A 10,912-nucleotide genomic window follows, 5' to 3' on the forward strand; every position below is an offset into this window, starting at 1 on the left:
TTCCTTGCTAGATCTTTGTTTAGAACACTTATGGACTCCTTCTTGTTCGAGAACCTCCACCGTAAGAACAAACAATTAAAGGGGTGAGTGTTTAGGACAAGGGGATGATTAGTGCATAAGTTCACAAGTTTCTGCTGACTTTTTTGGTTAATTTATGCGTGTTTTAAAGCTCGTATTGAACCCCTATTTAAGGGTTTTGAACATTTTGCCGCAGCAGGTGGCGTGCGCAACTTAACAGGTTGCACGAGGCTGCTACGCGCAAGTGATTAAGCCGCGCTGCATTGGGCAGCGCAACCTATAATCTTGCGTATGGCTTTATGGTAAGATTCGATTCAGTATATTTATGAAATTCTGAATTTTCCGCAAGCGCATCACTGGAGGTTGCGCTGGGTGTCACGCACAACCTTGTGAGTTACGCACACCAGGCCAGCGTGACTCCTTGAGTTATGCGCGATTTTTCCTGCGACAACCCTAGATTTTAAGCTAGGCGCTTCTAAATCTGTTAAAATTAGGTTTAATCTCGGGATTATGCCTAATTGCTGATCGGGCTTAGTATTAACAAGATTTGGTTCATTTCGTTTTGGGTCAAGATAGTTGGTTTATGTGTTTAGGCTTTAATCAGTAGTCCATAAGCATTCTTCACTCCAATCCAACATAAAGATGGAATTATTTATCGTCATAGCACTTTCGGTCGGGATAAGGAACCAAAAGTAGATGTCTATAGTTAGCCCCCACTTTGATCAAGTCTAGAATAGACGATGATCAAAGTAGCCAAGAAAATAAATCCGAGACTCATTATGTGAAGTTCCTTATGGACAAGGAATATTTCAGTAGTGTTGAGAATGTTGAGACTATTCTCAATTCGCTAAGTGTTCAAGACAGGTAGTTACTAAGACCAGAAAAGGTATCTTCTGGTTTTAGTGCGCTAAAGAATCTAGATTGACCCTTTGCTAATGTAGAACGGTTTTACAAGTAAAGGTTGTCCTGGGTGATGTCATGTTATGAGAAGGTACCGGGTTTAAAAAGAGTAAAGAGGATGATACCCTCTCAATATGTCATCGGCAGTCTAAAGTCCCTCGATATGTCATTGAAACTTTATTCCATGATTTTAACAAAGTAAAAGATGATAAAATGGGAGTGTTTCGGCATTTATAACCTGGCACTTGAATAAAAGATTGACATACGTTGCCAAAACAAGTACTCGATGTCAACAAGATAGAAATACATGTCTTAGGACTGCAGGCACATATCCAAATCTAGTGAGGGAGAAGAAGATCAGTAACTCCCTCAGAGGTTTTGTCCACAAGATGAAAACACGCGTCTCAGGATTAGGGGCATGTGTCTAAATAGGTGCGGCTTAAGCAGGGGCCGCTCTTTATACAGGGGGTGGATGGACACTCTAACTGTCCCGTAAAGCTAGAGTGCTTCCTAGATAACCGTATTTGCTTCCAACGGGGGGTGCCTGAACCCAATGGTTTGGCGCGCTCGTCGACTCGTTTAAGCTAACGCCTAATGACAGAAATATAAGTTCTACCGTTTTCAAACGAGAGGTAGATCATGTTTGCTAGTGCAATTTTACGCAGCACATACGCCACATAATTTTACGATGTACGATACGCCATACAATTTTACGCTGTATGATAACACAGTATTTTTGTTATGGACGCCAAAAATACGAAAAACGTGACATTTCTAAAAGGGCAGTACAGGAAAATACCAAACTGTCTATAGGAGCTTTTGCATAAAGAACCACTCTAGGACATTTTAAGACGCTTCATGAAAAACATCCAAAACGTATGCTTGGGGCAGGCACAAAGCACGGTGTGCATGCAGTATGATGCAAAAAACTATCAAAGAAGAAAATAAACTACAAGATGCAAAGCAATAAAAAGGTTTTTGATGATTCGCGCGTTATTACGTATAACAACGCACAAAGTCGTTAGAAAAAAAAATTCAAAACAGATAAAAAATCGGATACCGGTCTTTTACATGACCAACATCCGTGCGCAACTTAGTAGGCCACGCTGGCCAGGCGCGCGCAAGTAATTGAGTTGCGCTGGGCTATCACGCGCAACTTACAGAGTTGCGCGCGACATTTAAGTCAGCAAAAAAGAAATCGCTGGGCGCGATTTTCTTTTCGCCCTTTCTTCTCCTTCGCCATTTTCTTTTCTTTCGCTCTCTAAAAAGCTTGCTTTTAATTGTTTTTTGAAGCCAAAGGAAGTAGATCTCGCTCCCTGTTCATATTTTCCAAAACCTAATGTAAGTATTTTGTTGTTTTTTCTCATTTTTTGGCCGAAATTGGGAAAAATCGAACCGAAAACCTTAAATTTCGAATTTATGGGTTTTTGATTCGGTCCATTATTCTTGAAATTGTATGTTCCATGTTGTTATTCCATGTTTAAGGAGTGTTTTGCAATAAATTTCATGAAAAATGGTTAAGTATTGAACCTTGTATGAGCATATTTTTGTTCAAGTCCGCTCTTTACATTTTTCTTCAATTTTGAGTTCAAATTGCTTGTTTTTCTTGCTCATTTGGTCATACTTGTTGATTATGAAGTGAATTATAGTGTTATGCTTACAATTACGTTCATGAATCATGTTTTGAAAATATTGATTTCGAGAAATGGCGCGAAATGCATGTTTTTTCTGATTTTTGCCATTTTCAAGCTTTAAAATAATTGTTTGGTAGATGATCACTATATTTGAATGATTGTTATTCATCTACGAACTATTAATTTCCAAGGTTTATAGAAATAATCTCTAGAATAGTTAGTTGAACTGGTATAGGTTGGCTTTCTGGGTGTTTGAGCCCCCCATTTACTGAGTTCAATTGCAGATGTCGTAGCCCCCAAGTATTGGGTGGCTTTCGACTTAGTGTTTTTCCCTTTTCGTAGCCATTATGTTGTCGAAATGGGCCTAGGATTCGTCCTTGCGTTTTTTTAGGACTTTAGAAAATATACTTAATCGTGTAATTTTTTTAAAATTCCATCGATTGTATTATGGACTCTCCCCCGTTTGTTAATGCCAAGGAGGTTCTAGGAGGACCGGTTCCGGACGAGGCGATTCACCCTCGAAAGAAGGTGACATGTCCTCGCGAGGAAAGTCAGGAGCGGCGCGTCGGTGCTGAACGACGTCGTCACGAAGAGGTGGTTTGGGAGGCTCCTCTCTACTAGGATCCGAAGGTCCTTAAATGAGACCCGGACCGAGGTTGGCTCGGCGTAGCGAGTTTCTTTACGCTTGTTTGTTTTCTATTCTCTCTTTTCTATTTCTTATTTCAAAACCTGTCATAACCGAATTTCCTTTTTTAAGAGTGAGCCTAGCATGCGTCTATATGGCTCGGGTGACCTGAGAGGTCGGTTTAAGAGCTTTCCCGAGGTGGCGAAGTAGGTGATAGAAATTTCGAGGATCAGTCCCCAGCTGGTAGCTTTTCGGGATCTATCGAGTCAGCTTGCGTCACTGACGTTCCTTTGCGGGTTGCTAAAGTTTTGGTGGGATTCCACCAACACTTTTCACTTCCCTTGGGGAGAGATGACGGTTACCCCTTACGACTTCTCCATGATCACGGGTTTTCCTTTCGGAGGCGAGCCTGTGGTCCTAGAGAACGTAAAGGGGTCAGACGAGAGATTCCGTGACCTCGTGAGGGATCGTCTTGCGGCGACCCTCCATGTATATGCGCAGTCTTTTTTGTACTTGGTTCTTGCCGACGAGTTATCAGCTGATGAGGTTTATTGGTAGTGTACTCTTAAGCAGCTAGCTCGGATATACATTGCTCATGTTCTTTTGGTCACTATTCTGAGTGATCGGGGAGAACGTTTCGCCATTGGGTCACTTCTTTGCCTTAGTGATCTAGGTCAAGTAGGTAACCTAAGCTGGGCGGAGGTGTCGTATGCCCGTATGCTTACTGCTATGGGCAAGGCGATCTGGGTTATGGATTCCGCAGCAGCTATTAAGGTGCCCCGGATCTCCATTTCATGGAACGGCCATATTCTTGAGGTACGTGTTCATTTCTCTAATATATTTTTCTTGTCTTTCTTTTACTGTTCTCTTAAGCTGATCACGTTTTGCTAGCCTTTTTCTAAGCCTAGGGAGTACACGTACCTGCCTTTCTTAGCCCCTAGGACTCTTGGTCGGACTCGTTTCCCTATTGGCCATCGCTTGGCCATAATAAAGAAGAAATGAGCTACTGCAGCCAGCGAATTTCGCTAAAGGATTCTTTCAACGACTCGTGCGTTGGTGAGTATAGTTTTAGCAACATATGTCTTTATTTCTTTTGTTTAGTCGTCCCTATTTTTCACATAAAGTTGTGTTTTATAGGTCAACCTTTTCCCTTAGGGCTTGGTCGTAAGGGTCCCTGAGGTCGTCCGGGCAGGCGCTGTTCGATGCTGTTTTTGGGCGCTCATCAGGGACTCTCTTTACTTCACCGGACGAACGCGTTGTTTTTAGGTGAGCGCGTCGTCTGGCAGTTTTTGTCCGAGGAGCCTTTGGTTCCTGTGGACCCTCCAATCCGGATGCTGTGTTCGGATCTGCTGTCTATCGAGGATCGAGCTCAAGCGATCCTTGGTTATCCTGCGGAGCAACTGGTGCTGCATGGAGCATCTCACCAGGCGTTTGTCGCATCCAGACTGACTCCATTTCCATATTTTGTTCTGGTTAGTCTTTCTTACTCTAGATTATGTCGTGTTTTTTCAGCGTTCGGATATTGACTCCTTGTTTGTCTTTGCTTTACTTTTTCTATAAAGGGTTAAGCTGGGTGGTTGGGTCCTCCCGTGGCAGATATCTCGTATACCGACGTCTTTGGATCGGTGATTCGCGAGACTCTTCCGGCAGCGGAGAATGAGGAAATACCATTCGTTCAGAGACGGTCGAGTCGATATGTTTTGTTTCGCATGTGTACATAAGCTCTTTATTTATCATATACATTTTTATAACTATCCTATTTTTGGAACAGTTTCCACGGGAGACCGTGAACGACATGGTGAGGACCCTTCGAGCTTTTCGAGCTGCTTATCGGAGGGCTCTTGTGGCTTTGTCATTTCGTGATCATCGGATGGTTGCGGTATTTTTTCTTTCTTTCTAAATCATCAAAGTTATTCCATGTATGCGTATTAATCTTTGATTTGGATTTTGCAGGACGTGCAACAACCTCTGGGAGCCGCCGAGCACCTTGATTCCATCATGTATATATTTTTTTATTATTTATGGGAAATGTATATATATATATATATATATATATATATATATATATATATATTATTTTTATACATATGATTTTTGTACATACGACGTATTTTATATATCGTCGTTTGACTTTTATCGCATTTTATTTCCCATCATATGTGTGCAAAAAAAAAAATTGCTAAAATTTCCGAGGGAGGGAAAGGGTTGGAAAAAGTAAAAAGTAGAATAAAAAAAAAGAAAGGAAATAAAAAGAAAGGCAAGAAGGAGGAGGAAGAAAAATAATGAAAATAAAAAAAAGAAGAAAAATAAAGAAAAAAGAAAGGAAATAGGAAGTAAATAAAAAAAAGGCAAGCGTATGAGTTAATCATAAAAATCGTAACAATGTTTCCGTTATTTGTTAAACGAAACACGGAAATAACCAAAAATAAGTTGCGACAAACTAGGCGTGCACAACTATGTGGGTTGCGCGCGAGTGTCGTGCGCATGCACTATAAGAAAACAGCTTGATTCCGACAGACTTGTTCCGACGAATACAAAAATCCGTCGGAAAAAGCATAATTTCCGACGGAATTATTTTTCGTCGGATATTTCCGACGAATTCAAAAAATCTGTCGAAATCCGTCGAAACTTTTCGACGGAAATAAATTTCGTCGGAATATATAGGCTTTCCGACAGAATTACATTTTCCGGCGGATTTATAATCCGTCGGTAATTTCCGATGGAATTTTCTGTTAGAAAACAATTAAAAAAAAAAATCATTTTCCAAACCCTACCCAAATAAAACCCGGTTACTCCCCTTCTCCAACCCAAGCGCCCCTCTTTCTTCTCTCCTCTTTTCCTTCTCTTTCTCTCTCCTCTTCTCCTCTTTCTCTCTCCTCTTCTTCGTTCTCAGTTCTCCTCTTTCCTCTTCTCCTTCCCTTTCCTTCCCTTCTCTTTCTTTCTTCTCTTTCCTCTTCTCCTTCCCTTCCTCTTCTTCGTTCTCTGTTCTCCTCCTTCTTTCGTAGCTCTTCTCCTTCTCTTTCTCTCTTCTCTTTCCTCTTTTCCTTTCCTTTTCTGTCCTCGCTTTACTTTGTCGCCAGTGTCACGACGCCAGTTGAGCTTCTTGATTGCTCACCTGTGTCTCATGATGGAGGTTCCGTACTTCTCCCGAGAGCAATTGTTATTCTAGTCAAATTCGACCATGAAACCTCTAGATCTAGAGGTTTCATGGTTGAATTTGGCCATATTAAACCAAATTCGAGTGACATTCGAAGCAAAATTCGCTTTTTAAGGTTTTTTTTTTTAATTTTTACACGTTTTGTTGGTTGTGGTTGTGGTTGTGGGTGGTTGTGGGCGGTTGTGGGTGGTTTTTGGTGGGTCTGGTGGGTGGGTTCGGGTTAGGGGTTAGGGTTTGGTTGGTCTGGTGGGTGGGTTCGGATTAGGGGTTAGGCTTTGGTGGGTCTAGGTCAGGGTTAGGTGGGTCTGGGTTAGGGTGGTTGGTGGATGTCGTCATTCAATGGTGGTGGTTGGGGTGGATGTGGTAAAACGGTGGTGGTGGTTTAATGGTGGGTTGGATCCAGATTTTTTTGGTTTTTTTACAGGGTTTTCCGACGAAATTTTCCGTCGAAAACTGCTACTTTCCGACGGAATATTCCGTTGGAAGGATATATTTCGACGGAATCTCTTTCGTCTGAAGATTGCGAGGAAATCTCAATGAAAGTCAAAACCAGCTCCGAGAGAATTAAATTCGTCGGAAAAAGGTCTTCCGACGGAATTTCCCTCGGAAAACGTCGAATTTCCTACAAAGGGTTTTGCGACAGACATTTTCTGATGGAATTCCGTCGGAAGACCTTTTTCCGACGGAATTTCAATTGTTTTTGACGAATTTTTTCCGTCGGAATCAAGCTGTTTTTTTGTAGTGAAGTAAATTGGTTGCGCGCGGCTGGCGCGTGCAATTGCTTGAGTTGTGCGCCTCACCTGCGGATGAACTTTCCTTCGAGCGAATTTTGCAAAAAAATTGGACCGTTTCGGTCTTTTTTAAACAAGGTTACGTTTAGGCTTTTGATTATCTCACATTCATTCGTCACCAAGAATTAGTATTACTTAAAAGGATTTTTATTACTCGCTCTCTCTTTTCTTAATTATTACAATGGTTAAAACTTTTGAGCAACGATTGAAACAATGGGTCACCTCCTTTTCTAGTGAGGATAAGCTAGCTTTCAAAATATACCATCTAGATTCCCTATTAAGTTATATGCAACTCAACATTAACTTTGATTTTCTCCATGCAACCATTGGGACTCTAACCATCATCTTTTTCTCTTCAAAGGGGATGAAATAATCCCATTACCCGGCGAGTTTGAGGCTCTACTAGGCTTCCCTGTAAATACTCTCTCTCTGACTTATGCCCCTAGCTTGTCGGATTTCAAACCCGCTTTTCAGCGATTTTTTGGCTTGAATGACAATAATATGGCCATAATTGATACGGAGCATGGCGTGAATTTAATTCAATTCATCGAACATTTTGTAACTCCTCGAAACAATTTGACTAAACAACGCTTTAAAATTCGTGCTTTATGTTTTTGTCTTGTTCTCAATTGTTTACTTAGGACAGGCAAAGAATATGGAGATTATTCAATGGTGTCCATAGTAGAGTAAATAGAGGGGTGTCATTCACTCGTTCCACTAGCCTTGGCGGAAATTATACTTTGCTTAATTTGCTTAGAGGAGATCTAAACGAGAACGGTTTCACTGGAAGTCCACTCCTTTTACACGTACATTTTTTTTAACGTACTTGTCAGCGCGCACAACTCTACAAGTTGCGCTGGTATGTCAAGCGCAATCTTCTTGCGCGCGATTCTTTCTTTTGCACGTGCCACCTGCTGTTGTAATGTTCGCAATATAACTTTTGTTTATTTATTTATTTTTATTTGGCTCATGGAGTGCTTGTGAATTGTTGATCAGCCTCAAAATTTTGAGGCTAATGGAGTGAGATCGTTCCCTGATCGTCGTATTCTTTACAAGCATAAGAATGAAGAAGAATGGACGACTTTTTCTGTCATGGGGTTCCTAACATATGCTTTGTGATTCCTTGGTGGAACATAAGTAGTATGGTTGGGAATAGTTCTAATTGTCCCTACAGTCGCCTATTAGGCCTTTCTAGTACTACTTATATATTTCCTTGCAAGGTTATGAGACAATATGGGATGAAACAACTTATCCCTCCACAATATTGTGATGCTCCCAAGGATGTGAATTTTAAGGCTGAAAGAATTCCCCGTTGGATTGAGTATTGGTCTAGCCTTCCTAAGTGGGTAGTGCAAAATCCCACGGCAAGCATGGTTTTATCTTCCTTTTACAAGGCTTAGATGAATGCGGCTGACAAGGGAGAATTGAATAAAGCTCTTCAACAAAATCAAGTCGCTTTGGCTCGCAATCCACCTAAGCCTTTAGTGTAATCGGCCACCACTACTCCTACTAATAGCCAAAACAAAGGAGTGAGGAGAAAATTAGATTTTTCCACATCTCCTAAGGCTCATCCAAGAGAACCTAAGAGGAAGGTTGCTCCTAAACCTGCGCAACAAGGAATAAAAATTAAAGATCCATCCTCAAATCCTTGAAAAAAGGCTCCTTCAAACTCCAAAGAAAAGGGAAAAAAGGTAGAAAGGGCTCCTATTCCCAGATTGAAGAATAATGTGTGGGTCAAGAATAAAGGAGAAGGCAAAAGTTCTAAGGTTGCTGAAAATAATGCAATGGATACTACTCCTCCTTCGACTATCAAGATTAAGGATATAGTAAAACCTTAGGGTGTTACACAATATTAGTAGTACCTTTTTTATTTTGAATAAATTGTAATCACTACTAGAAGGTTTTTTTTATTTTTTTTTTTATTTTTACTATCTAAGTTCTATGATATACTTTTGAATGCTTTTGGAATAAAGAGAGCTCTTTTATTTAATTTGTTATTTTATTTGACCGGATCAAAGATTGCCTATGTATTCGTATCACGAAATCAGGTCTCGTGTAGTTCTTGTGCAAATTTTTTTTTTTTATTTTTCTGTAATCCTACTTCTAGGAATTAAATGAAAAATTAATCAAACCTTTTTTAATAATTAAAATCAAAGTTTAATATTGTTTTCTGAATGTATATAGGAATTGGATACCCCTTTGTTTTAGTGTTATTTTTTCGACTAAGGTTTGAAACGAGTGAAAATTTTTGAAATCTTATTTACCCCCTCAAGTGTGAGGAATTTGTCGAGGAGTTCGAAAAAATCCGAACACTTGAATGGCTTGTTTCGATTGACATTATATTTTAGTCTACCCCCCAAGTGTTATGAATTTTACCATGGAGTTCGATAATATATATATATATATATATATATATATATATATATATATATATATATACATATATATATACATATATATACATATATATTTATGTCTACCCCCCCCATGTGTTATGAATTTTGCTGTGGAGTTTGGTAAAATTTATAACACTTAGAATCTTTTATTTGAATTCTATAAAGTTTGATTTAGAATATTTGTATGAACGAGTTTATCCAGAATTCATATGTAATATTTTTTAAGGCGATCGATGTTTATTAGTTGACGGATTTCGTTGCCACCAATATCCATTAATCTAACTGCCCCTCTTGATAGAATTTCAATTACGCGATACGGTTTTATCCAATTGGGCTTAAATTTCCATCTTGGATCAGTTGGAGGACCTCTAAACTCTTTTAGTATAAACTCACCTTCTTTAATATTACGGGGCCGTACCCGTTTGTTAAAATGTCGCGCAATGCGTTGTTGGTAGACTTGTACATGATGCAAAGCTTTTAATCGTCGTTCATCGAGGAATAAAAGCTCTTCATACCTAGCTCGCACCCATTCAGCTTCCGGTAGCTTACTTTCGAGTACGATGCATAGGGATGGTATTTCCAGTTCAATTGGTTGAATTGCGTCCATGTCGAAAACTAAGGAGTACCCTATTATGTTCGTATGGACGTTCGATAACCCCAAAGAGCAAAGTGTAGTTTAATCAGCCAGTTCTAATGATGACTGTTATGTTTTTGTTTGCCGATTCTACTGCTCCATTCATTTGAGGTCATTATGGGGAAGAATGGTGATGTTTTACTTTGTAACGAGCCAAGAGGGATTCAACTTCTGCTTTGAATTGAGATCCCTGGTCACTAATTAGTTCGTGTGGAACTCCATATCTACAAAAATATGTTTTGTTTGAGAAACTTTGCGACATGTTTAGAAGTGATATTAATGTGAGAGGTAGCCTCGATCCACTTAGTGAAGTAGTCAATGGCTACTAATACGTACTCATGTCCTCCTGTTCTTGTTGGAGAAATTTTACCAATAATGTCGATTCCCCAAGTTGAGAATGGCCAAGGGGAAGTGAGATTATATAGTTTGGATGGTGGAAGGTGTTGTAAGTTAGCTAACATTTGGCACTCTGGACATTTCTTGACATATTGGATGTAATCATGTTCCATTGTGGACCAAAAGTACCCTAAACGTGTGATTATTTTGGCGAGCATTTTTCCATTCATGTGAGGTCTACAAACACCTTTGTGAGTATCCTCCATAAGGCGTGTGGTATCGGGTTGGTCTATACATAATAAGCTTTGATCGTTTGGCCCTTTTTTACACAATCGACCATTAACCATCCCATAATGAGCTGTGAGCGTCCTTAAGGCACGCTGGTCTTTAGATGAAGTATTTTTAGGATATGTGCCATGAT

Source organism: Chenopodium quinoa, unplaced genomic scaffold (assembly GCF_001683475.1).
Source record: "Chenopodium quinoa cultivar QQ74 unplaced genomic scaffold, ASM168347v1, whole genome shotgun sequence".
In the NCBI taxonomy this organism is placed as follows: domain Eukaryota; kingdom Viridiplantae; phylum Streptophyta; class Magnoliopsida; order Caryophyllales; family Amaranthaceae; genus Chenopodium; species Chenopodium quinoa.